The sequence below is a fragment of the Pongo abelii genome, chromosome 3 (genome assembly GCF_028885655.2).
Source record: "Pongo abelii isolate AG06213 chromosome 3, NHGRI_mPonAbe1-v2.0_pri, whole genome shotgun sequence".
Classification (NCBI taxonomy): domain Eukaryota; kingdom Metazoa; phylum Chordata; class Mammalia; order Primates; family Hominidae; genus Pongo; species Pongo abelii.
In genome coordinates this window covers 56045780-56072338 of record NC_071988.2, presented here as the reverse complement: position 1 = coordinate 56072338, position 26559 = coordinate 56045780, and the positions used below count along the sequence as shown (strand labels likewise).

At 39.2% G+C, this 26559-nt stretch overlaps 1 protein-coding gene across 49 annotated transcripts in view; it reads left to right on the top strand.

The window, feature by feature from the left end:
• Positions 1-14318: 14318 nt before the first annotated feature.
• The window catches only part of ADGRL3 (adhesion G protein-coupled receptor L3), an 858853-nt gene continuing 846612 nt past the window's right edge, over positions 14319-26559 (top strand). For 28 of the 49 annotated variants that reach the window (XM_063723430.1, XM_063723427.1, XM_063723423.1 and 25 more), the window contains exon 1: positions 14319-14457. The gene's annotated coding sequence lies outside the window, so the exon portion shown is untranslated. Of the gene's footprint in view, positions 14458-14810; positions 14921-15252; positions 17526-26559 lie in introns of those variants that run through there. The other 21 variants (XM_063723428.1, XM_054553950.2, XM_054553962.2 and 18 more) reach the window with 6 other exon arrangements.

Genomic DNA, 26559 nt, shown 5'->3' with positions numbered 1-26559 from the left:
GTAGTATAGGTATTGAATGTGGGGCTAACCCATTTGAGCAGATATAACCTTGAGCAAGACAGCTTCCTTCAGCAAACAGAAGGAAGTACTTGAGGAACTCATCTGTGAGCAGCTACATTCCTCAAGCCGCAGAAATGAATACTTTCATCCTGGGGAGGAGGAATATGGGAGCTGTTCACAGCATCCTTGAAACAGGACATTGCACCTGCAGAGAAGAGATTCAAACAGCACAAGAAAACATGGATATTAGAGTGCACGGAATTCTGTGTGCATGAATAGCGTAGTTGTGTGTTTACATGTCCTAGCAAGGATCTTCCATTTGTACAGCACTCAAGATGTTCAACATACTGTACTTAATATGGTGGTGACAATAACCCTGTGATGTAGGTAAAGACAGGTATTTTAATATGCCCATTTTACTTATAAAGAATATGAAGCCTAGAAATATTGAGTGACTAGACCAATAACACAGAATTAGTTTGTGTTAGGAATGGGACTGAAAACATGGTCTTCTGAATCCATGTCTTGAGGTCTTCATACCAGGCCATTTTATTTAAATATTACTTTGATTATGTGGCAGTGCTCAGGCTACACACTTCTGCATATTTTTCTACACTTCATTATTTCTGAATCATCAAGGGAGTGTAAAGGAAGAACTGGATTTCTGTTTGTCAGACTCACATCAATTTCATTCTAGACCTAAACCTAGACTACATTCGCCAACCCCTCTTACATTTAGGTGTAGCCATATGACTGAGTGTTTATGAATGGAATCTGAATGGAGGTGATAAGGATCATCTAGACCCATAAAAAATGCTAAGAAAATCGTCTCTTCCTCTTTTCCCAAGGGTTGCCTAGTGCAGCCTTGAAAGCCATGTGTTAAGATGAAGGAATCTTCATCAGCCTGGACCTCTGAATGTCTAAAAAGAACAAAGATACTCACATACTACCACTCCCCTCCAGTTTGAAGTTCTGATCCAGGATTCTCTCAATCATTAGAAAAATCAGGAACACAGTATGCATATCCTTATGTGGGATATTACAGTATAGATTTGGAATTTTATTTCATGGCACTTTGCATAAGTATAACCAATATATCTTATTTAAGCCTAATATTGAATAGCTTAACCTAAGAATATAGAAAGCTGTTGGCAAGTGCATGTTCAATCTTTTGACCATTTAGTGAGAAAAACTGAGAGAATATTATTATGTTATTTTCCTAATTGTTAAATCTCTGAGAGGCAACATGGAACAATATAAACAAATACATAAATAAGCACATAAATGAATGAATGAATAAATAAATACTTCTGGTTTGCATCATTCTAACTAAAAAGATGCTAGAGAAGGAGGGAATATTTATCTATTCCAGTAGTCATAATAATTAAAAAAAAAAGACCCAGGGAAGCCTGGTTTAAGTCATGTGGCTATCCCTAAACAAATCACCGGGGTAAAGCTGGTTGCAATATTTTATGTGGCCTGGATAATTTGCCTTTCCTATGTGGGCTGGGTATCATGATGGACATACAATTACTAGTACATAAAATGAAGAGTAGAAGGATACCCAAGGAAGAGGCATGCTATTTCCAGAAGCGGAAAGAGATAAATGATCAGACAAAACCCACTGATAACCGCTATGAAGTTGTGCTGGCTTCATCAAAAGGTGAAGGTACCATAACACTACAATGGCTGTTTTCTAGAAACTAAGTATAGGCACGTAGTTGGATCTTAGGAAAGAAATAAAATGAAGATTCAGAAAACCACCCCAAATCTCTCCCTATATTTCATCTGGGCTCCTCTCTCTGTATGTGCTTCAAGCCGCTTTCTGCAGATTCCTATTATCTTCACCTCTGCTCAGTGGCTAAAAGCAGGTTCAACTGATGATATAATAGTTCATGTCTCCCATCAGGAGCAAATCACCTCTGATTCTTGAATTGCTATGGCAGAGAAAAGAGGGCCACACCACAGTTAGATAGTTTACATGGCCTATTGAGAGAAAGAAACAAATGATTCTCTTAGTTCCAATTCCAACTTCCCTAAGAAGAACTGATTAGCTTGCTAATCAAGGAAGTTACCTCTTTCCCTCTCTGATCCAATAAACTGTAGCCAGTGGGGAAGTTTCTCATTACAAAAACTTGCCATTGGAATCTCCACCATGTAAGCAGAGTCAGTAAAGTAAACATGTCTATATGGTATATACTTTACTGGATTTTTTAGCCTTAGTCATTATACCCTCTGTATTTTAACATCATTGTTAATAAAGTAGAAATAATGCCTATGTTGCTTGTTTTGGGGGAGGATTAATTACAATGAAAAAAAAAGCCCAAGCACATAGAAAGTTATGCTCCTTGCATTAAAGAAGGTTATGGTCTAAAATTAAACTATAAGAAAAAAATTAGTCATTCTTATTTATTTTGAGTAAAAACATTGTCTTCTGACTCTATAACATAATTAGATGATTGCCAAGCTCTATTCCAGTTATTTAATGCCAATGATTTTCCCCCAGTTGATTCCAAACCATTAAACAAATAAAACAAAACAAAAAATCAAATGCACTTTAAAATCAGGAGATTTGTTCATATCTTAAGGCTATTCCAAATCATGCCACAGTAGAAAGGGATTTCAAAAGGATTCAACTTGATTTGAGTAATGGCAGCCTCTCCTGGACAAGGTGACTAATTTGAATTTGATAACTCTCATTTAGATGTATAAATTCTATTAATCTATAATCTTAAGAGAATGATAGATATATTAATATTAATCAGACATAGTTTAATAGATACTGATGTATTTATACATCTTATGTATTTAATATTATATATTATACAGCACTTACCTTGAATTATTTCATTCACCAGACATTTATTGAATACCTGCTATGGGTCCGAGCAATGTATGGGGGACTTAAAATTCATGGAAATGTAATTAAAATATAAAAGTAAAAAATATAAACTTTATTTCTCCACATAAGCTCTATCAAGTTCAAGGCACTTTAGTAAACAATGATCCCAGCCATTTAGTCCATCCCTAAAGAACTGAGGGTCCTGGGAAGTTTACCACTTCCACCTCTTGGTAGCCATTGCTTTGATTGTGCTTTGTCCTTAGGATCATGCTGGTAAAGCCATGTTCCATCTATTATTACAATTTTTCAAAGAAATTCTTCAGGATCTTAATCTCACTTGTTTAAAATCTCCATTGAAAGCTCTGCTCTTGTCTGCAGCTGATCTGGGCTCAATGGTTTTGGCACCCATTGAGTGGAAGTTTTGCTCAACTTTAATTTTTCACTCAGAATTGTGTACGTCAAACGAATTGGGATGTCTATGGTCTTGCTTATTGTCTCTGTTGTTAATTATTGGTCCTGTTTAGTTAGGTCACAAACAAGATGAATTATTTTCCTTGAAAATTGATGTAGATGGTCTGCATCTGTAGGCTTCATCTTCAGTGTTGTGTCATCCCTTCTTAAAACTAGTTATCCATTTGTAAATGACTGGTTTCTTTGGGGCATTCTTGTCATAAACTTTTTTTTTTTATACTTTAAGTTTTAGGGTACATGTGCACAATGTGCAGGTTAGTTACATATGTGTACATGTGCCATGCTGGTGTGCTGCACCCATTAACTCGCCATTTAGCATTAGGTATATCTCCTAATGCTATCCCTCCCTCCTCCCTCCACCCCACAACAGTCCCCAGAGTGTGATGTTCCCCTTCCTGTGTCCATGTGTTCTCATTGTTCAATTCCCATCTATGAGTGAGAACATGCGGTGTTTGGTTTTTTGTCCTTGTGATAGTTTACTGAGAATGATGATTTCCAATTTCATCCATGTCCCTACAAAGGACATGAACTCATCATTTTTTATGGCTGCACAGTATTCCATAGTGTATATGTGCCACATTTTCTTAATCCAGTCTATCATTGTTGGACATTTGGGTTGGTTCCAAGTCTTTGCTATTGTGAATAGTGCCGCTATAAACATACATGTGCATGTGTCTTTACGGCAGCATGATTTATAGTCCTTTGGGTATATACCCAGTAATGGGATGGCTGGGTCAAATGGTATTTCTAGTTCTAGATCCCTGAGGAATTGCCACACTGACTTCCACAATGATTGAACTAGTTTACAGTCCCACCAACAGTGTAAAACTGTTCCTATTTCTCCACGTCCTCTCCAGCACCTGTTGTTTCCTGACTTTTTAATGATCGCCATTCTAACTGGTGTGAGATGGTATCTCATTGTGGTTTTGATTTGCATTTCTCTGATGGCCAGTGATGGTGAGCATTTTTTCATGTGTTTTTTGGCTGCATAAATGTCTTCTTTTGAGAAGTGTCTGTTCATGTCCTTCGCCCACTTTTTGATGGGGTTGTTTGTTTTTTTCTTGTAAATTTGTTGGAGTTCATTGTAGATTCTGGATATTAGCCCTTTGTCAGATGAGTAGGTTGCGAAAATTTTCTCCCATTTTGTCATACATAACGAAATGAAGGCAGAAATAAAGATGTTTTTTGAAACCAATGAGAACAAAGACACAATGTACCAGAATCTCTGGGACACATTCAAAGCAGTGTGTAGAGGGAAATTTATAGCACTAAATGCCCACAAGAGAAAGCAGAAAAGATCCAAAATTGACACCCTAACATCACAATTAGAAGAACTAGAAAAGCAAAAGCAAACACATTCAAAAGCTAGCAGAAGGCAAGAAATAACTAAAATCAGAGCAGAACTGAAGGAAATAGAGACAAAAAAAACCATTCAAAAAATGAATGAATCCAGGAGCTGGTTTTTTGAAAGGATCAACAAAATTGATAGACCGCTAGCAAGACTAACACAGAAAAAAAGAGAGAAGAATCAAATAGACGCAATAAAAAATGATAAAGGGGATATCACCACTGATCCCACAGAAATACAAACTACCATCAGAGAATACTAGAAACACCTCTATGCAAATAAACTAGAAAATCTAGAAGAAATTGATAAATTCCTTGACACATACACTCTCCCAAGACAAAAGCGGAACAAGTTGAATCTCTGAATAGACCAATAACAGGAGCTGAAATTGTGGCAATAATCAATAGCTTACCAACCAAAAAGAGTCCAGGACCAGATGGATTCACAGCCGAATTCTACCAGATGTACAAGGAGGAACTGGTACCATTCCTGCTGAAACTATTCCAATCAATAGAAAAAGAGGGAATCCTCCCTAACTCATTTTAGGGAGGCCAGCATCATCCTGATAACAAAGCCAGGCAGAGACACAACCAAAAAAGAGAATTTTAGACCAATATCCTTGATGAACATTGACGCAAAAATCCTCAATAAAATACTGGCAAACCAAAATACAGCGGCACATCAAAAAGCTTATCCACCATGATCAAGTGGGCTTCATCCCTGGGATGCAAGGCTGGTTCAATATACGCAAATCAATAAATGTAATCCAGCATATAAACAGAACCAAAGACAAAAACCACATGATTATCTCAATAGATGCAGAAAAGGCCTTTGACAAAATTCAAAAACCCTTCATGCTAAAAACTCTCAACAAATTAGGTATTGATGGGATGTATCTCAAAATAATAAGAGCTATCTATGACAAACCCACAGCCAATATCATACTGAATGGGTAAAAACTGGAAGCACTCCCTTTGAAAACTGGCACAAGACAGGGATGCCCTCTCTCACCACTCCTATTCAACATAGTGTTGGAAGTTCTGGCCAGGGCAATTAGGCAGGAGAAAGAAGTAAAGGGTATTCAATTAGGAAAAGAGGAAATCAAATTGTCCCTGTTTGCAGATGACATGATTGTATATCTAGAAAACCCCATTGTCTCAGCTCAAAATCTCCTTAAGCTGATAAGCAACTTCAGCAAAGTCTCAGGATACAAAATCAGTGTACAAAAATCATAAGCATTCTTATACACCAATAACAGACAAACAGAGAGCCAAATCATGAGTGAACTCCCATTCACAGTTGCTTCAAAGAGAATAAAATACCTAGGAATCCAACTTAGAAGGGACGTGAAGGACCTCTTCAAGGAGAACTACAAAGCACTGCTCAATGAAATAAAAGAGGATACAAACAAATGGAAGAACATTCCATGCTCATGGGTAGGAAGAATCAGTATTGTGAAAACAGCCCGCATCGCCAAGTCAATCCTAAGCCAAAAGAACAAAGCTGGAGGCATCACGCTACCTGACTTCAAACTATACTACAAGGCTACAGTAACCAAAACAGCATGGTACTGGCACCAAAACAGAGATATAGATCAATGGAACAGAACAGAGCCCTCAGAAATAATGCCGCATATCTACAACTATCTGATCTTTGACAAACCCGAGAAAAACAAGCAATGGGGAAAGGATTCCCTATTTAATAAATGGTGCTGGGAAAACTGGATAGCCATATGTAGAAAGCTGAAACTGGATCCCTTCCTTACACCTTATACAAAAATTAATTCAAGATGGATTAAAGACTTAAATGTTAGACCTAAAACCATAAAAACCCTAGAAGAAAACCTAGGCATTACCATTCAGGACATAGGCATGGGCAAGGACTTCATGTCTAAAACACTAAAAGCAATGGCAACAAAAGCCAAAATTGACAAATGGGATCTAATTAAACTCAAGAGCTTCTGCACAGCAAAAGAAACTACCATCAGAGTGAACTGTCATAAACTTTTTAAAGCTTCAGTGAGCTCACCATTCTTCTACCTAAGCGTCATGATAAATTTGATGTCTGGTTTTGCTTTCATTGTATCAGAATGCATGTTTCTCTGCTAGGGGCTCTTTTCAAACTTTTGTCTTACCTTTCTCAGAGCCTTAAATGAGATCATCATCAGTCATGTTATAACAAGTTAGTATGAGTTTATTTTGGTGCAGTAAAGTTTTGAAATCCATGCATAGTTTTTATTAATCATATGTATTTTCTGTGAACATTTTGAAGACCCCTCATATTTCCGAGTGGAGAATAACCATTATTTTCTGATCAATCTTATTTTTGTTATTTATTGGAAAAGAGGTGAGGCATATAATTGAATAAGATGTCAGATATGAGAAAATCATCTAACTGAGAGTACTGCAGAAATAATGTGACCAACATTCTCAGAAGAGTAATGCTGTATGCCTTCCATGAGCTCAGATTTTAAGGAAATCCTGTAGGTAATCTGAAGGAGAAGCTAACTTCCTAGCTATCACCATAACATAGACTGCATGTTAGCATTATAACTACATATGCATACAGAATTTTCCCTATGCTTATCTGATTTGGGATTTAAAATATGCATTCAAAAGAAACAGAAATTTATGATAAAGGCTAGCAATATTTATTTTAATCTGATTGCATTCTTCAGGAAAATATTGCACTAAGTCAGGTTTAGATACCACCATGTGGCAGATAATGTAGCTGTGAAAAGTGTCATATTCCATTTGGGTTGTTAAAATGAAGTACCATAGCCTAGGTGGCTTATAATAAACACAGAAAATTACGTCTTACAGTTCTTGAGAAATAGGTCAGGGTGCCAGCATGATCAGATTCTAGTGAGGGCCCTCTTTTGGACTGCAGAGTGCCAGCTTTTCATGTCTATTCATGACAGAAAGAGAGCAAGTGAGCTCTCTGAAATCCCTTTTATAAGGGCACCAATCTCATTCATGAGGGCTCCACCTTCATGACCTAACTACCTTCCAAAGGCCTCTCCTCCCAATATCATTATGTTGGGAGTTAGGATTTCAATATGTGGGTTTTGTGGGGCCAGAAACATCCAGTCCATTGTAGATAGCTCCTTAGCTTTCCTTACCATCAGGAATATATCGAGACCCTCGGTATAGTATAGTATAGTCTGAAAAATTCTTGACAATAATTCTGATTAGCCAATCCTGCATTAGTTGCCTGTACCTGGACCCTTCAACCATGGCCAAGAGTCAGGGCCAAATAGTATGAACAAGGCCACTTCATAGACACATCTGCCCAATCATGTGTGGAAGCTGTTCTCAGAGAAGGGGGAGTAATTATGAGTCAGGCATCTACTGTCTGTGTCTATTATAGTCTTAAAGGAGTGAGGCTGAAGCGCAGAGCCCAGAAAAGTGGCAGTGTTTTATAAAGGATCAAAAATTCCATTTTCTTCCTTTCTAGACTATGACAGTTATTACTGACTACCTCTGGTTGACGATGATGTTTTCGTTAGTACAGTACAAACATATTTGTATACTTTATCTTATAAAGATGAGAGGATCTTAAGAAAATAGTGTTGGGCTCTTGAATACTTTTATATTTCTGGAGACTAGACTCTAGGCACTGTGATGTTATGCTTGTAACGCAACTCTATGAGTGCTGAATACTTCTACTAGAGCAGGGTACTATCACTAACATTTATAGTAAGTAGCTATAAGCATTCTGTGTTGAAACTAATGAGGAGTTATGAAAGGTAATCTAACTATGGGATCTAAGACAAGGTAGCTAGAAAAGTTACAGGAAAAAAACCAAGTTACAAGAAAAAAAGACTGTTGTTGCTTTCACAGTCTTTCAGAACTGGCATGCTGTATGCAAACATTTGAGAAATTATAATAAAGAGTTTTAAGGAGACACTTCCATTGGAAGAAAAGAAGTCAATATGTGGAAAATGTTTACTACTTAGGAGAAGCTGTTTAAAAATATTTAGATTTATATCTATATCGATATCTGTATCTATAGCTAAGCTTCCAAGTCATTAAGAATGTAGAATTCACAGGTCTCTTTTGGATTGAAAAAGGAGGGTGAATAACTTGAAGCAAGGAGGGAATATAAGTTACCAAATTAGCAGGGCAATATAATCTGGGTAAGATTTTACAGACTTAAAATTGTCCTTTGAGAAATATCCCAGGGTACAGAAAGGGTCACTGACTGCTTCTTGGGATTGGGCTATCCCATAGGGTAGTCTAATACGTTCTGATAGCCCTATGTAATCCATATTTGCATCATTATTCTACTGAATTCCAAATGCCTTAAAATTCTAATCACGCCATGGCATCCTAGGAGTCTGAGTGCTATGCTTTGCTGTCTGCGTTGCAGATGTGATTTAACTCTGATTACCTTGATTTGTCAGTGAATTTAGGCCCAGTAGCATTTAAGATAGTAACTGTCTGCGGATATCTGACTGAGTATTAGAGAGTATTGTCCCTGATGGCAATAGCTCAGTAATTTGAAATCTTGTGAAAGCTTACATCTGGTTGAAGTAGAAGGTCATTTCATGTGAGAGTAGCACTGTCACGTGTCTGCATTATCCACGCATTTGGTTACTGAAAGACTAATATATGCAAGCCCATGGTAAGTCAAAGGATGAGGAAGAGCTAAATCATGAAAGAATCCTGATATTCACTTGGACACATGACTGCCTAGAGTAGTCTACATTTTCCATGTAAAGGATGGAATGAAAGGGAAAATGGTGTATGCAACTTTAGGAAATTTTCCCTGGATGCAAGAATGCTCTTCTCTTCCTCCTTCTTCCCTTTCGTCTTTGCTCTTGCAAGGTAGGTGTGATTGCTGGAACTGAAATTAGCAATAGTGGCTACAGATGGCTGAGCAAGAAGACAGAAAGTCTCTATTTCAGTTTGGAATGCTTTTGAGGGCCATACCTGCACTAGACCACCTACCTCTAGATTTTCATTTGAAAAAGAAACAAATTTGTCTTGTTTAGGTCACTGCTATTTTTTGTTTCTGTTGCTTGAAGCCAAATTGAATCTTAACTAATATAGTATGTATAAATCATTTAAAAAATTATTTTTGCTTATCAACTTTTTCCCACTAACTATTGATTTCATTCCGATAAGGGGGCTTTTATTGAGTATGAAAAAAACAAGATTACTTTGAATATGTAAACATTACAGACCCTCACCCCTTTTATAGCAATTATGGCTGAGATGTGTATCATTATACAAAATCCTTGTCCATATCTCTGCTTTTTTCTGTAGAAGAGATATCTATACATAGAAACACTGGATTTAGTGGCATATATATTCTATAAAGCAGTTGTTTCATATTGTCAGCTTTCTTTCTAGAGCAATTGTGTCACTGTATATTACTAGCATGGAGGCATGCCTGTCTCAACACACTTTTGTTAGAGTTTAGTAATAGAGCACTGCTGCTATTTCAGCTAATTTCATGGTAAAAACATGAAACATGATAGATCTCCTAATTGGATATATTTTTATGTATTATATTTCTATAGGCAGAACATGTTTCCTTACATTTATTGGCCATTTGTATTTATTCTGTGAACAGATGGTTTTAAGCCTTTTCTAAACTTCCATTCTGTGGGGATCTTAGTATATTTCTTATTGATTTGAAAGGGTCTTTGGTCTAAAAATTTTAATTAGTCATTTGAATGTTTTAATTCTCTTTATCTTATTTGATTAGATAATCACCTTTTTTTTTCATTTTTAGATCCCTTTTCCCTGTGGTAAAAATTTTTTTTTTCCATTTTAATGGTACTGAAGCCAACAGTGCCATCTTTCTAAAAAACCACTCTAGTTTGCACAGTTATGTCATATGATAGTATCTGTGCTCAAACATCATCTGTATGATGCCTTCTCATTGAGAAGAAGGTGTTAAATATGTGTAACATAGGTGTTAAATATAGTAGCTAAGAGGACACAGAATTTATTTTATTTTTATGGAAGCTTCACCTTAGAAAAACATTGGCAAGAGTCATGGATTTCCTGGCAATGAAGTGGGATGTTTTATGTCTTAAATCAGATATAGAAGACTATGTCCATGAGATTAAAAATGACTTGGAAGCATGAAGTTTGAGATTAAAATATAAGCAGCTGCCTTAAATAATGTTGCCTTGACATTTGATTAAGTTATATAAACAATTAACCTATTCTCTTTCTTTCATTGCTTTTCTTTACTCACTGGTTATTTTTATTCACACCCCCCCCCCCCCCGATTTTTGGTTCTTTCTCCCTCATTACTGTCTTTGTAATTTTGCTTATTTGTGGTCAACTCCTCTGTGGTGAACACTTCCAATTACTTATTTAACTGACTATGCTTAGTTTTCAGTTAATATTTCATTTATATAGATACACATATATGTATATGTATGTGTGTACACTGTGTGTGTATAAATATACATATAAAACTTTTACTTTGAAATTTCATTTTCCTGCATCCCTCCAGACCTCTGTTATGTTAAAGCTGATTCTAAAAACTGATCTATAGCTACTATTTATTTAATATTCTCATGCTACCACGAATAATCTTTAATATCTATATATTGTCATTATATTTTTATGGATCTAAATAAATATTAAATATGTATTTAATGTTTCTGATGCTACCACTAATAATCTTTAATATCTATACTTGTCATTACATATATTATTACAATATTATTTTTATTATTTTTCTTAATACAACCATTAAGCATTTGGGAAATGAATTGAGTAACTTCCATTTTTCCTCCCTTACAAATAAGAGCCTCTTGTCACAATTGGCTAGAGTCTACTCTTTCCAAAACTATTTAAGTAACAAGTGACTTCAGATGTCAATTTGTATTTTCTTTAAGTACCCAGGGGAGTTCATGGATGTCCTGTATTAGGCAAATTCAAGTAGCATAACTTCAGCTTGTGAACATCTAGTTGGTCAGAATTCAGCAACATCATTAAATCTCCCTTCCCACCCCCGATTTTTTTAAAGGAGTAACTATGCGCAAAGGACTGTAGATATAATCTATCCTTATACAGATGATGAAAACTAGGAATTTGTATTCAAGAAAAACTGTAATCTGAAGAAGCAAATGGACAAACCATTAATGATTAAAAAGGAACAAGGAAAAAGGCAGAATAAAATACGTGTTAGAGAAGAGATGTCATCAAAATGTTACACGGTATCATGAAAGGAGTGATTTTTAGGGAAGGAGTCTTGGTGAGAAGAGGCTTCTTGGAGAACGTTGGATTGGAGTTGAGCTTTAAAGCATGAATGACATTTTAACTGTCACTTTGTGTTGGGTATGTTTTTAATTCTAATGAGGTTTCAGGTTCTTCAGATATGCTAGGACTGATGTTACCTTTTAAAGAGCTCCTAGAAGTCGTAAGATCATTCTAAATGTATACAATCAAATACAATTTGGGAAATTTAGCTACGGATGTAATGTGCTTGTTGAATGAATATGATAAATCTTAATGATTTCAGTGTACTGGTATAGAAAAAACACCTTAGCCATTTGAAATCACGACATTTTAGAGCAGGAAAAGACCTTACAAATTATGTACTCAACACTCTCCTTTACAAAGAAGGCACCAAAAGGTTCAGCAATTGACCAAGGCCACTCATTTAACCTGACCAGACTTTTCCTCTATCAGAAGGCATGGCTTTGGAATCCGCACCTTTCTGTATCCATTATGGTAATTTCCATTGATGTTGTGAAATAAGATAATTGAATCTCCACGATTGTTCATCAGACAGGGATACTTTAAACTGTGCAATGAACTTGCAGGTCGAGTTAAGTTTGAAGGAACATAAAATGGACCAAAGGCAGGAAACATTTTCAGACTCGGTACTTGCATAACGAAAATACGGAATAATCCGCACCTGAAAAAATGAGACACTGGCAGGACTTTCAAGCTGATGTCGTTTATTCACCTAGGGTGGAGTGGGAGAGGAAGGCAGGAGGAGAAAGGAGGGAGGAGGGGAGGGAGGTGATGGAGAGTGGGAGGGGGAGAGAGGGAGGGAGGGAAAGAGGAGGAAGTGGAGGAGACAGAGAGAGAAAGAATGAGAGAGAGAGAGAGAGAGAGAGAGAGAGAGAGAGAGAGAGAGCGCCGAGGCGGGCCTCGAAGCCACTGGAGAGGTACCCTTTGTCTGACAAACCCTGAAAGGGAAGCCTCTAGTAGCAGCCCTCCCGTTCCCACCTCCAAGCGTTTGCGGAACTGCTAGGTGGAGCCCGCGCCGCGGAGCCCACGAGCACTCCATATCCGGGTTTTGCCGGCCACCCCTTTCCCTGGCGCGAGCCCCCTCCCCGGCTCTCGGAGCTCTTGCCGCTAGCCCGCCCGACCGCGGTTCATTCTGGCCTCGGCTCGGGCCCCGGCTGCGCCTACCCCGCGCGGGCTGCACGGCCCCCGCGCGCCAGCGCTCTGACCCGCTCTCTGCGCGTCGCCCCCCTCGCCTGCTGGCCCGGCACCGCTTGCTCCAGTTCCCAGGAGCGGGGATGCAGATGCTGCAGCTGGTCGGGGTGGGCGCCGCCGCCGCCGCCGCCGCCGCTGCTGGTTTTTCTCGGACTGCTCGTTGCCTCCGCTCCGGCAGCTGCTGCCGCCGCCGCCGCCGCCTGTGACTCGCCCCCTCCCCTTTCTTTCTTCTCTTTTTGCCTCGGTCCTCTTCCTACGGGTGTGCGCGCGCGCGGGCTGCACGGTTTGCTTTGGCAGGAGCTCGCTCGTGTGTGCGCGTGTGTGAGTGTGCGTGTCTGGAGAGCGCCAGTGCCTCGCTCGCTCCTGGGGAGTCGAAGAAGAGAAAGAACCGAAGAGACAGCAGCGGCGGCGCGGAGCCCGGGGCCGCGCGATGAAGCTCCCACATGCCCGCAGCTGCCCGGCCCGGCCGGCGAGCTAATCAGCCACCCCACGGGCTCGGGGCTTGCCGGCCCCCGGGACGCAGCCCTCGGCGGCCGGGCGCCCGCTCTGTCCGCGCGCCCCCTCCGTGCACCGGGGAAGGAGTTTGTGTGGCTCTCGCTCCGGCTGTCCGCGGAGGTTGCGGGCTTGAGAGGGGACCCTCGGCTGGGAGAGAACCTCGGAAGGACGAGGAGGAGGACGGTTTGGCGGAGAAGCCACCCCTGGCCCTCGCGGCTCCCCCTACCTATTCCATCGCTCCCGCTCCGAGGCGGAAAGGGGAGGACGTGGAAGAAGAAAAAGAAAGAGAAGGGGGGTGGGGTGGGAGAACTGGATATAAAGATCGGCTGGGGGGATGGTGGAAGATTTTTGGTCTCTTCGGCAGCGTCTTTTCTTAAGCGGCAGCGGCAGCGGCAGCAGCAGCAAGAGGAGGAGAAGCAGCCCCAGCTATGACTGCCGCATGTTAATAGCTGCCGCTGGGTCCCTCGGCTGCTGCTGGAGACAGAGCCTGACTCCGAAGTTGTGCAACTGTGGACTGGGAGAGACATTTGAACCCTCTTTTCTCTTCGCTCCGCTTTTGCCCCCTTGGGGTGTGTGAAGCGAGGAACGTAAAGGAAGGCGAGCATTTGGCTCTCTTTTTCCTTTCCCTTTATCCGTGGCTGTGTAGCAGAAGAAAGGGAAGAGAGACTTTTTGTTGTTGTTTCCTTGACTGGGGTCTCCACCCTCCTGCTGCTTTCTCTGCGCTTCGATTCTCGTTATTTGCCGCGTGTGGTTGGGGGTGTCTGCACAGGGGCCGGACGGTCTTTTGCCCCGGGCTCAATGGCTGGATTGTGGAAACTGCACCCGCCTTCAGGTTGTTGAGCAACTGATGGGACGATCTCAGGGACCGGCGGTTACGAAAGGTAATTTATTTTTCGCACTCTTCATAATAGGGGTCGCTCTGGCTGGGCGCAGGCGGCGGCAGCCACCGGGCGGGCAACAGAGGGGGTGCGGGGTGCATGCACACTCGCCCCTCCACTCACACACTCGCCCTCACACACACACACTCATCCGGTCGTGGTGCGGGGCGGGAAGGGAACCTCCTAGCTGGTGGGCGCTCGGGTCTGGCGCGGGTTGGAGTTTTTTCCAGCCATTGGGCGATTTGGCCGGCCGAGGGGAGTGAGGGGGATAAGAGACTGGGCGCATTCGCAGCTGCACACGCTGGGGAATAGGAACAGTTCCCACCCCGTTAATTTTCCCTCTCCTCTCACCCCAGTGCCATCTCCTGGTGGGGGCAGAAAGCGGACAGGAGGGCGCCTTTTCTCCGTCAGGCTGGAACTGGTGCGGCTGGAGGCGGGAGCGGGCTGGAAGACGGACAGGGTCTGGGTGAGAAGCTGGGCTCTGGGAAGATGGAAAATGCAGGGTGCCGAGCCCGGCGCGATTCTCCCTCAACGCTTGCCTGGAGCATCCGTGGTGGCCCCTTTTGCCCAGGTCGCGCCCCTGAGTCTTGGAGTCTCGCTGCCTCCCCGCGCCCTGCCTGTTGTGTCTCCTTCACGGCAGTTTGGTTTAGACCTGCGTGCCCAGGCTTTGTTAGGCGGTTTTGGCTGGAGAAAGCTGCCACTTTCGTGGGTGGCCCGGGCTGCGCTGTGCTGGTAGTGGGCACTGGGCGGGGGGCGGCGGTGTTGCACGAATCCGGGCGGCCGCGGCGCCGGGGCGGGGTGGGCAGAGCATTGGTGGTCGCGGTTGGCGGGTTACAGGTAGGAGAGAAGGCACCTCGCGCTTCTCTCGGGAGAAGGGAAGGCTCCAGGCTGCAGCGTAGCGTCTGAGCTGCCGCTACCCAGCCTCCGGTCCCACGTCGGAGCTCAGAAGCTTAGGGTGCCAGGCCCCCAGCACTATAGGTGGGTGTGTGTGTGTGTGTGTGTGTGTGTGTGTGGTGTGTAGGGATGGGGGCGACCTCCTCTACCAGCGTTACTTGGCGGCGGAGTCAGCGTTTGAGTGTGTGCGCATTTTTGCGCCCCAGGGACGGCAGAGAGATATTTGCGGGGATGCCGGAGCTGATGCTGCTGGAGCTGAGCTTGCTTATTGAAATCGCCTGGGATCCGCTTAACTGGAAAATCTGGTTTGAGGAGGCCACGGGGGCCCCCTCAGGGTGGCGAGGAAGCCTTGCCGTGTCCCCTTCCCCTGGAGAGGCGCAGCTCGGCGAGATGCGTGCGGCGCGTGAGAGTCGCTGGTGCAGCGCTTGATGCACCCCAGATTGGCCCTGATGAGAACCTCATAGGGTAGTCATCTCTCCAGCAGATTGAAGTAATCGAGTCCAGCCAGCGTAACTCCTAGTCCCTGGAATTCTCTGGCCACTTTCCTACCTCTGATAGAAACATGCGCTGCTTTTATTTATGGCCAGAGATGATATAGCAGTTGGGCGAACTTGAGCCTTGAGAGCCACCTCCAGGGTGTCTCCTCCCTGTGTCTGCGTGTGATCCCTGCCTGCGGTAGTTAGAGCACATTGTAAACAACGGTGTAAGCACTCCTGCCACAGTCTCCTTTAGAGTCTAACCTGCTGTCGTCTGTTGTGTTTACTTTTCTGGTTGTATTACTCATTAGGAAGTATAAGGCTTCTTGCACCTCTGATTTTACATCCTTCCAGCCAGCTGCTGGGGAAATGAGGAGACGCATAGACTCTGGCAGGAAGGAAAAATTGCCTTCTGTGTTTTGCTCTGAAGTAAATAGGCAGTCTGCTAATTTTAGTGTCATATGGGCTTTCATCACTAGTTAAAGAATGTCATCGTAGAATCTGCAAAGAAACACTTCTTTAGCATTTTTTCATTTGGAGACTCTCCTATATTTCCCTATGAGAATAAACAGAGTTTGGTAAGATTTCTTTTGTATATTTTTCCATCTGTAGTGATTCTAAATGATCTGGACTTCTGGCGCCCAATTTATCTGTATGTGGATTACAAATAGGATAGAATTCTCAGCTCTTTTATAATCACCAAAATAGGATACCAGATAATTTGTGTAGGAGTTAAGAGGATATTTGTGTGTTGAATTATCTCTCAGCTTTGTTTCACCCAATCTTTCTTTTTTTTTGTAACCAAAGCAAGGGTAAAGACTGTACAAAGATAAACACAGTTTTTAAAGTGTTACTTTTGCTAGTGAAAATGCTTTTTACTTTCAATAATTAAAATGTATTAAATTCCTTAGGTCTAGATTAGCTCTGACTGCTTTGGTGTTTGTTGCAAATACTTGTGTTCTATTTTGTTTTAAAAAGTATAGGGCCGTTAATGGAACAGGGTACTTTGTTTTTAGGTACAATAATTTCTGGATATCTTCATTATTTTTTAAAGACCTTGACCTCTTGAAAAAGCATAGATTGCAAAAGACACCGAATCACTGATGCCTGACTTTAAGTTATATTTTTATGAGAGATATTGCTAATGGCCATCACTCTAATAGAAAACTTAGAAAATTTTGATTTAATTCATGAGAATCTAGCTTCATATATTTGTTTCATTTCTAGATGATACATATTAAAGTCTTTATACTTGCAAATATTTCTGAGGATTAAAGAATATTTGTCCTCCCATTTTCTAAGATCTAATCACAATGATTCCCAGTCCTTACATTACAAGATTTGATCAGATCTGTTCTTTGTTTCCTAGCAGCATGTGTTCCCTAGCAGTCATACATTCCACAGGTCCTGATGTCATTAGAACTGTGTGTGTCAGTGTATTGTGCTGTCTTTAGCTGAAGGTGAATGTATCAGAGTATTTGAATGCCATTCCATAGCTCTTCCTTATCACTAAGTATTCAGTAACCGGATCTATTTGTGTATATGGTAGACTAGACTATTTCTACAAAATCAGGGTAGGAGGAATGATTAACACAAAGTTTTATATGAACTATTAATTTTTTTTTTTAGATAGAGATGTTAGGCTGCATCAGACATCCCCAGCCTGAAGAGTGATAAGCCAGCATGTGATTTGCCTGATGGGTAAATGCTTTTGATGTCTCATTTTAGGTTGCTTGGTGTGATTATCCTTCAGACTGAGAGTGCTCCTCAAAAATATGAATGGGAAGTCTTTCAGAAATGATTTTCTTAATCATGATCTTCTTAACATTTTGCAGATTTAAATACTCTTTTCCACAGGGAATAATAGCAAGTATGGCACTTACTGGCTGCAGCTTCTGTGGCTGGCATTGTATCTACTAATTAGGAAAGGCAGATTTTTTTATGGATTTGATTTACCATTGATTCCTTTGTGAGCTATAGCCAAGGAAATCATAAATAGTAGATTAAAAAGACTATAAAGTCATGAGGATTGAAGTTAGTCAAATAATATGATGCAAAACTGAATTGTTTTTCAGATTTGATTTGGACCACTTTAAGTGTTGGTTGAAACTCTCTTGGAAAAGGACTGCCAAATAGAAGTGACAGTTACTGTTAGAAGTAGGGAGTTTTGGCCCAGAAATCAGCAAGGAAAACTGATTGCGATTTTCGTATTTAGGATCAAACAGTGATTTTAAGAAATGCTGTGCAGCCTTAATTTAGCATGGTGTGAATGGCTAGAGTAGTTGGAATTTAAAAACGATGATCTGTCCTTAAGTTTTGCAAATGGCTATTTTGCCTTCTCTTTCCTAGATTTGCATTATATTCAAAATATGCATTTGCTCACTTTGGGAGGAACCTTAAAGAATACGGCTGTATTGTAATTTATTATTTGTTTGCCCACAGGACATATTTACACTTAGATTATTATTATATTTATGTCTTCTTATTTCATGCAAATGCATTTCTTTATAGAATAACCAATTTTATAATTAAATAAATAGTAAAACTTGCAAGTATGAGTAAGGTCCTGCTGACATTTTTCCTTGGTTATCTTTCTGTGTTTTGTCGGGAAGGGTAGGGAGAAGGCTAGGGAGTTGTTGATCAATGGAGAGAAAAATCCAGATTTTTCATTCATTGTAATACATTGTGAGAATGTAGCATGAGCATGCTTGTAAATAGCATTTATGCATCTAAGATGTGAAAGTTTCTCCCCAAATCTTTAATGTCATTACTCTGATCTGAGTGTCAGCATGGTCCAATAAAATTAACTCTACTGCTGCATAAGAAACCAGGTGTAACTTTTTTCTTAGAATTGTGACATGTGCTTATGGATTCATAAGCACAAAATATAAAAGAGAAAAGTAGCTGTCCTACTTGAAATTAATTGAACTTCTTTATTTATTTTGAGGGGTGGATAAAAGGGGAGAGTTTCTATATTTGCTCATAATAGGTTCTATAGGCCTTGATAAATCATGTCTTCCTTATGTCTTATTGACACTTAAAACAGGAACTTAGTTTCAATTTTAATGAATGTCTTCATAAAAGTGATTACAAATAGGTGTTAAAAGAAGTGAAAATTTGGTCCATATTATTCAAGTATTTAAATGGAATATTGTGGATGGTAATCCTACTTATTTTGAAAACTATTTTTGGGATGGAAAAATAAATCATACAACTGAATGTTTCTGCCTGGCAAAACTTCCATGTCAGTTACTTTGTAAAGCAAACAGTGCTCTTTTATCAGTGTTTTCAAAGTCTCCTCTGGGGATCTCTGACACCCTTTCAGAGGAAATGTGAAAAGAAATCATTTTTACAGTAATGCTAAGACATTATTTGCCTTTCACTCGTATTCTTTAACACGTGTTCAGTGGAGTTTTCCAGAAGGTATATGATAGGTGATGACATCATTGCTCTGATGGCATATGTCATATGTTCTTATGTATTCTCAAGTTTTAGAATTTTCCCACTTTATCAATACTTGAATGGTGACAGTTACAGATATCATAATCAAAAGTCACTTTAGAGGCTGAGTGCAGTGGCTCACACCTCTAATCCTAGCACTTTGGGAGGCTGAGGTGGGCAGATCACTTGAGGTAAGGAGTTTGAGACCAACCTGACCAACATGGTGAAACCCTGTCTCTACTAAAAATACAAAAATTAGCCGGGCATGGTGGTGTCTGTAGTCCCAGCTATTCGGGAGGGTTGAAGCAGGAGAATCGCTGGAACCCAGGAGGTAGAGGTTGCAGTGAGCCAAGATCGTGTCACTGCACTCCAACCTGGTCCACAGAGCAAGACTGTGTCTCAAAAATAAATAAATAAATAAAATAACATCAAATAAAAACATGAAGTCACTTTAGGTCATTTATTATTACTATTATTATTATTATTATACTTTTAAGTTCTGGGATGCATGTGCAGATGTGCAGTTTTGTTACATAGGTAAACAAGTGCCATGGTGGTTTGCTGCACCCATCAACCCATCATCTACATTAGGTATTTCTCCTAATGCTATCCCTCCCCTAGCCTCCACCCTGCAAGAGGTCCCGGTGTGTGATGTTCCCCTCCCTGTGTCCATGTGTTCTCATTGTTCAACTCCCACTTATGAGTGAGAACATGTAGTGTTTGGTTGTCTGTTCCTGTGTTAGTTTGCTGAGAATGATGGTTTTCAGCGTCATCCATGTCCCTGCAAAGGACATGAACTCATCCCTGTTTATGGCTGCATAGTATTCCATGGTGTATATGTGCCACATTTTCTTTATCCAGTCTATCATTGATCGGCATTTGGGTTGGTTCCGAGTCTTTGCTATTGTGAACAGTGCCACAGTAAACATACATGTGCATGTGTCTTTATAGTAGAATGATTTATAATCCTTTGGGTATATACCCAGTAATGAGACTGCTGGGTCAAATGGTACTGCTGGTTGTAGATCCTTGAGGAATTGCCACACCGTCTTCCACTATGGTTGAACTAATTTACACTTCCATCAATGGTGTAAAAGCATTCCTATTTCTCCATATCCTCTCCAGCACCTATTGTTTTCTGACTTTGTAATGATCGCCATTCTAACTGTCATGAGATGGTATCTCATTGTGGTTTTGATTTGCATTTCTCTAATGTAGGTCATTAATTTTTAAGAGTATAAAAGAGTCCTGGACCAGAAAGTCTGAGAAAGGCTCAAGTAGATTTTTCTGAGATCTGCCTCCTTGTGCTCTAAAATGCCACCCATCCAGCCACGTAAACAGCCATGTAGGATGAGAAAATGATTAGATGTCCAACCTGTAAAAAGATAGGCAGGTTGGATATAGTTATTAATTATTTGGCATTTTCATTATTCTATTTCGAAATAATCCAGTGTAGAAAACTTGTTTTTAGATTTTTTGTCCCCATTTAGTGAAATGGAAACCTTAAAGCAGCAGATATGCAGCCTGATCTGCTGACTGCTCTTGGGAAGGCTACAAATGAGTCAAGGGGAAAATATCTTGATCTAGGCCCTAGATCAAGATATTTTGATACCTAGAAAGGCAGAGTGGTGTAGAGATGAACAGAAAGGGACTCTGGAGTGTGTGTTTGCCTAGGCTGAATAAGCTGTTGGATTTGGGTCAAGATACCTGATCTCTCTATGCTTTAATTTCCTGATATTTTTAATGGATCTAACAATTGTACCAAATTCACAGATGATTATGAAGATTTAATTGGTAAATCTATGCAGAGTCCTTAAAACAGTTCCTGGTGAATAATAATAACATAATTGTTTGCTGCTAGTATTATTACTATCATCATCATTATTATTGAGTCTCGTGAGAGTCCTAGGAAACTTTAATCAATTCCCCATGTGACTCAGATACATAATTATATTTCACACCATTATAGAGTATGTCTTAAAATGTTAGTAAATTTTAAAATTTCATATAAAAGATAATCGACTTTATTTTACTCTCACACTTTAAAACTCATGAAGGGTTATTAGCATTTTTTAGAGGAAGAATTAATAAAACACCTTTGTTAGCTTGAGCTAAGTTTGAAGTTTGGTAGTGAATGTGAATGCCCAATTAAAACTAGATTTCAAAGACCCCAATTGAATATTTATATATCTTGGGAATTATTAGAGAGGAAGTCACTTTTTTGAAGCGATATCAAGATGACTCACTATACTCTTAATCTGTTAATCACTATCTAAGCACCACAACAAGCCATTTTCAGTGCAAAGGATCCTTGGGGTAATTATATACTGTAGTTCAGTCTGTTTGTGAGTGGTCATATGTCTGACTAGTGAAAGGAGCTACACATTCAGATTAGCTTTACTAGATACTACAGTTTAATTGGAGAACTGTGTAATACTTTTAAATGAGACTTTGGCAACTATTTGAAAACTTTAAGTTATAGATACATTTATAAGTTATATACATTTTGGGGGTATATTCTATGGCTAATTTCTGAGCCAGCCTATCACTATGAAATTAGTACTATAGCACATACTTATTTCCTTCCAGAACTTTGGTCAATTCTGATTTAGTGTTGTAGAAATTAAATTATACTCCATAGATAGGCATAGCTGGGCAGTGTTTTTAATTATGAGCTTCTCAGAAATGGTCTTTGGACTGAGAGTCACTTGAATACAACCCCAAATGTGCAAGTTCCTAGCTCTGTCGTCTCTATCTGCAAAACAGAGATAATAAAGTTTACATTGCTGGTTTGAGTAGAGTAATAGGAAGTAAATATAAAAGTACCTGGTGGAGTGAATATTTCATGCATAGTACCTTTTGTTATTAGTCATAGTATTATTGGAAATGTCCTTGAGTACCATTATTAAGAAAACGTAGCTAAATCAAATATCATTTTCTTAATTGAAGAGTTCTTGATGAGCTAGGAAAATCAATAGCATTTTCTTAAGTAGTTGAGAAAGGTTCAAGGCTTGTATTTATCTTTGCTATGTTCTTTCCCTCTGTCCTTTTTTAACCTTTTAAATACTTATTTCTGAGCTCTTCTTCATCTTAAAATGTTATGCTCTGCTACTGATTCCCCATCAAAAATTATAATCCTGACAGAAAAATATTTTTGACATCCACCAAATACTGTGTCCGAAGATTGACTTTAAATTAGGTATAAAATGAAAGTAACAATTTAAGATGTTTTAAATTAAATGCCCTATTATCTTTTCACATGTCAATCATTCTTTAAGCTTTAACTGCATCAGAATTTTCTATAATGCTGTAACCATATCAAGTCATCATAAACGTCGAAGATATCAGGATTTTCATATTTTTAAAAGATTTATAATCCCAGATTTTAAGTCTCATAAGAATGCCATAAATGAGATAAACCTATAAAATTCAGATCCCAAAATTGCTTTAAAGACTAAAACTTTTGAAAGGCTCATAAATGAGTCGAAATTTTAGAATTGACATATGTATTTCAGTGACAGTGCCAATAAGAGAAGTTATTAAAATGTGTGACTTTTACTATAATTATCCAGCATGTGTACTGAAAAGGAAAGGATATGATATAGTAGGTGGTAAAAATGAATGAAAAAGTAAACTGCACATTGGACTGGACAACTGGCTTGCTAAATTGTACCAGAATTAGGTGTTTTAAAGTATGACTCAAGGAATTGAAAGCCAAGTAGAAACGACACCCCCTCCTGTTTGATCAGCTTGTGTTGGTGTTTACGCATCCCGCAGAGGCAGAGTGTGTTACTATTCAGGACAGCCCCAGTGGCTCCACAGTAGCCTGAGCCTGTGAGAATAGAGGAGAGACTCAAGCCCAGTTTTTGATGTTCTGCTTGGGTGGGTAACCTGAATACTAAAATGCATTCCATTGACGCTGACCCTGTAAGAGGGTTTTCAACAGTCTCCTGTTTTGTTTTGATTTGGTTTGGTTCCCCCCTTCCCCGTTTCCTTTTTCTCAAACTCTTCCAAAGACTTTTGAGTAAAAGGAAATGGTCCTGACTGATGGTCATCTTTTTGTATGAGATTTTGTTTCTGGCAAGAATGGAAGGGTTCAACTGGTTTTCATTAACACCTTTTGTTTTTTCAAATTTTCAGTGTTCTTGATTTGTCAATGGCTTATGGTTGTTGTTTGAACCTTGACTCAGAATACTGATCATGACTTCAAGGCGTGGACAAAGAACCTATTGAGAAATCATTTTCTGTTAACACAAGGCATGTGTGTATCTATAGCCTTTATATTGGCTTTAAATGTTCGGTTGATGTTGTCTAAGGAGTTTTAATTATATTATTAACTGTAGTTGGCTTTGGAGGAAGAGCTAGGCAGCCATTTAAAAAAATTATATACAATCATCTTTCGAGGTTTAGGCAATTTCAATTAGTTTTCACTTTGAGTCTTAACAATTTTTATGTGTGATGGTTAAACATTATTTTACAGTCATTCTAAAATGGTGCAATTTTATGATAATATCTAAGTTATATGTACTTCAATTTAACTTAAAATATTTAATAGAATGGGTGTTTTCACTATTTCTCTTTTAATTGCAAAGACACCTCCAGCTAGCTTTCTGCTGAACTGATTAATTTATTGGGAAGTTATTGTGTTTCTCGCCTAAAGATTCTTGGGAAAGAGTGAAGTTTTACCTAGGTATCAGAAAAAATTGGATACCTCTAGGCTTCTGCCTCAGTTCCATGCCCCTACCCAGCCTACCAGTTTTCTTTTTCTCTGACTACTGGATTCATTCCCTTTCCCCACAGTCTGAATTAAGTACTCAGACTTATACTGATCTACTGTCATCAGCTTGGTGGAGGCAGTAAGAATATTGCAGTTCCTCTGTGGATGGTTGGATAGTTAGCTTGAAGAAGAAAAGGCCCAATTAAGAGAGGGATGTTGTTCACACAAAAAGAAAGAGGTGCTGATAGTATCTGAATAGTTATTCTTTAATAACTGGGACAAATCAGGTGTTAGAAGAATTGGTTAGGAAAATCATTGAAAATGGGTTTACCCTTTTCCTGTAAGAGGCCAGAGTGATCTTAGAAAATGGTTCCTTACTCACTTCACCAACAAAACCCAACAAAATTATGCAAATCAAGGGGTTCAAATCTTCAGGTTCATTTCAAGAGCACCCAAGTTATCTATAAAACTGCTCAAGACGTCTAGGCTCTGCATATATGAAAAGCCACCAAATATCTGAAAGATGTCCCTTTACAAAGAAGCAGTGTGCCATTTCTATCCTACAGTGGTAGAGCCACTGTACAATGACAATGTACAATGCCAGATGGGAGAGCTGGACACAGGTTTGTTGGCACAAAGAGAGCTGAATTTTTTCCTGCACATGCTTAAAAGTGCAGAGAATAATGCTGATCTTCAAGGTTTAAATATAGACTGTCTAGGCATTGAGTACATTCAGATGAACAAAATCCCCAAGATGTGACATCTGATAGTGCTCATGGTTGAATTAACCCATGTATGAGCTTCGCTGGCCACATTACTGAAAAAGAACAAATTGTTCCAAAACCAGAAGTGGAGATTGCACAGAAGAAAAAGTTGTGCCAGAAGAAACTGAAGAAAAAAAAACTTATGGCATAGGAACAAATACAGCATAAAATAAATGCAAATAGAAGTAAAACCAGAAAAAGTGAGTTTGTAGATATGTATCCATCCATCTGTTTGAGACATCTAATTATTTTACACTTGCTGTGTACTCATTATATCATGCTTCTGATGAGAATATATGTTTATTCAAGTAAACCTTCTGTTTAGAGGCAGAGTATTCAAAACTATATCAAGTAGGATATTTCAGATAATTGAGCATGGATACCTTTATAGTTGCCTAAAGCATCCAACGAAAATATACTTCAGTGTATCCAGTAGTATTTTTCAAGTGATAGACATCTAATATGGGCTCATTATTACCAAAACCAGAGACTGAATATTAATGCTGACACTTGACCAGCTGAGGTGCCTTTAAGTTATTATATGTATTGTTTGGAATACTCCTAAATTTATTATTTTACTTTTCATGTATTCAAAAAAGAAACTTATGTTGAGTTTTCGTTTTGATTTGAAAGTACCAACTCAATATAAGTAGTAACATATGAAGATAATTTGGAAGAATTTTTAAAGGTTAGTAGAAGGCCTAATTAGCAGAAATCTTATGTACAATGACCTTCCTTACTATTGCAAATTCTCAAAGAAGAAGGAGCACTAAAAATTAGTATGGTGTCAACATTTTTTTTTAATGATTTGATGTTATTAAGCAAACTTTTGCGAGTATTTCTTTTTCTGGTGTGTTTGATTAAATGTGTGATCTTATCTTGGTGAAATAGCCTGCTGGGCTGCAGACAGTAGTGTTCAGAAATGAAATTTGCTTAGAGCCTCCGAGCAGACATTTATTCAATGAGACCTTTCTTGAATAATAGATGATAGTGAGATAACAATGGTATGTATATGTGTGTTTTCTTCCTTGAATTTAGGGGATGTTGAGCTAGAGCAACAACAACAACAGAAGTAATGGGGTATGAAAGAAAGCATTAGATTTATATATGAGAAATTAACCTACTTTATTACAAATGAATGAACAGTCTGTATGAGGGGCTCATAGTGTCAGTGTCAGAGGACACTGTGTTAGTCCATATGTTTTATTTTAGCAGTCCTTCTATGTTAATTCCTTGCCGGCTACTCTCTTTTGGCTTAGTAGAGGTTACTCTGGAATGAATTTTTCCTCCACATACCTCATTTGTGCTTGCTTTTTCCATTCTACTTGGGTGCCGGTAATGGCTGAATTTTGATTCCCATTCTTTCTTCCTAGTATAGCTAATTGTACATTCTGAAGATCATATTTAAATTTTTTTCTGATTACAACGTGAGTACATGCTCACGTTGAATACTTTTGAAATACAGAGATACATAAAGTTAAAACTGAAATCACTCAATATAACATAATATAGTGGCATACCACTGTGTTCACAGAGATTATGTCATACTTAATTTTTGCTTTGATTATCTGCATCTGTATTGTGTGTGTTTAATGGACATGAGATTAAACCAGATATAGTTTGTATAATTATCTCCAATTTCTCAATGCCATTATTTTTTTGAAAGCATTATTTTAAGTATTGTAAAATATTTCATAATGTAGACATACTGTGATTTAAACATTTACTTATTCATGAGGGTTGTCATTTGTTGCTAGAATAAGTGGTGTCACCATGAATATCTAAGTGCTGAAAGCTTGGCCTCTTCTCTAAT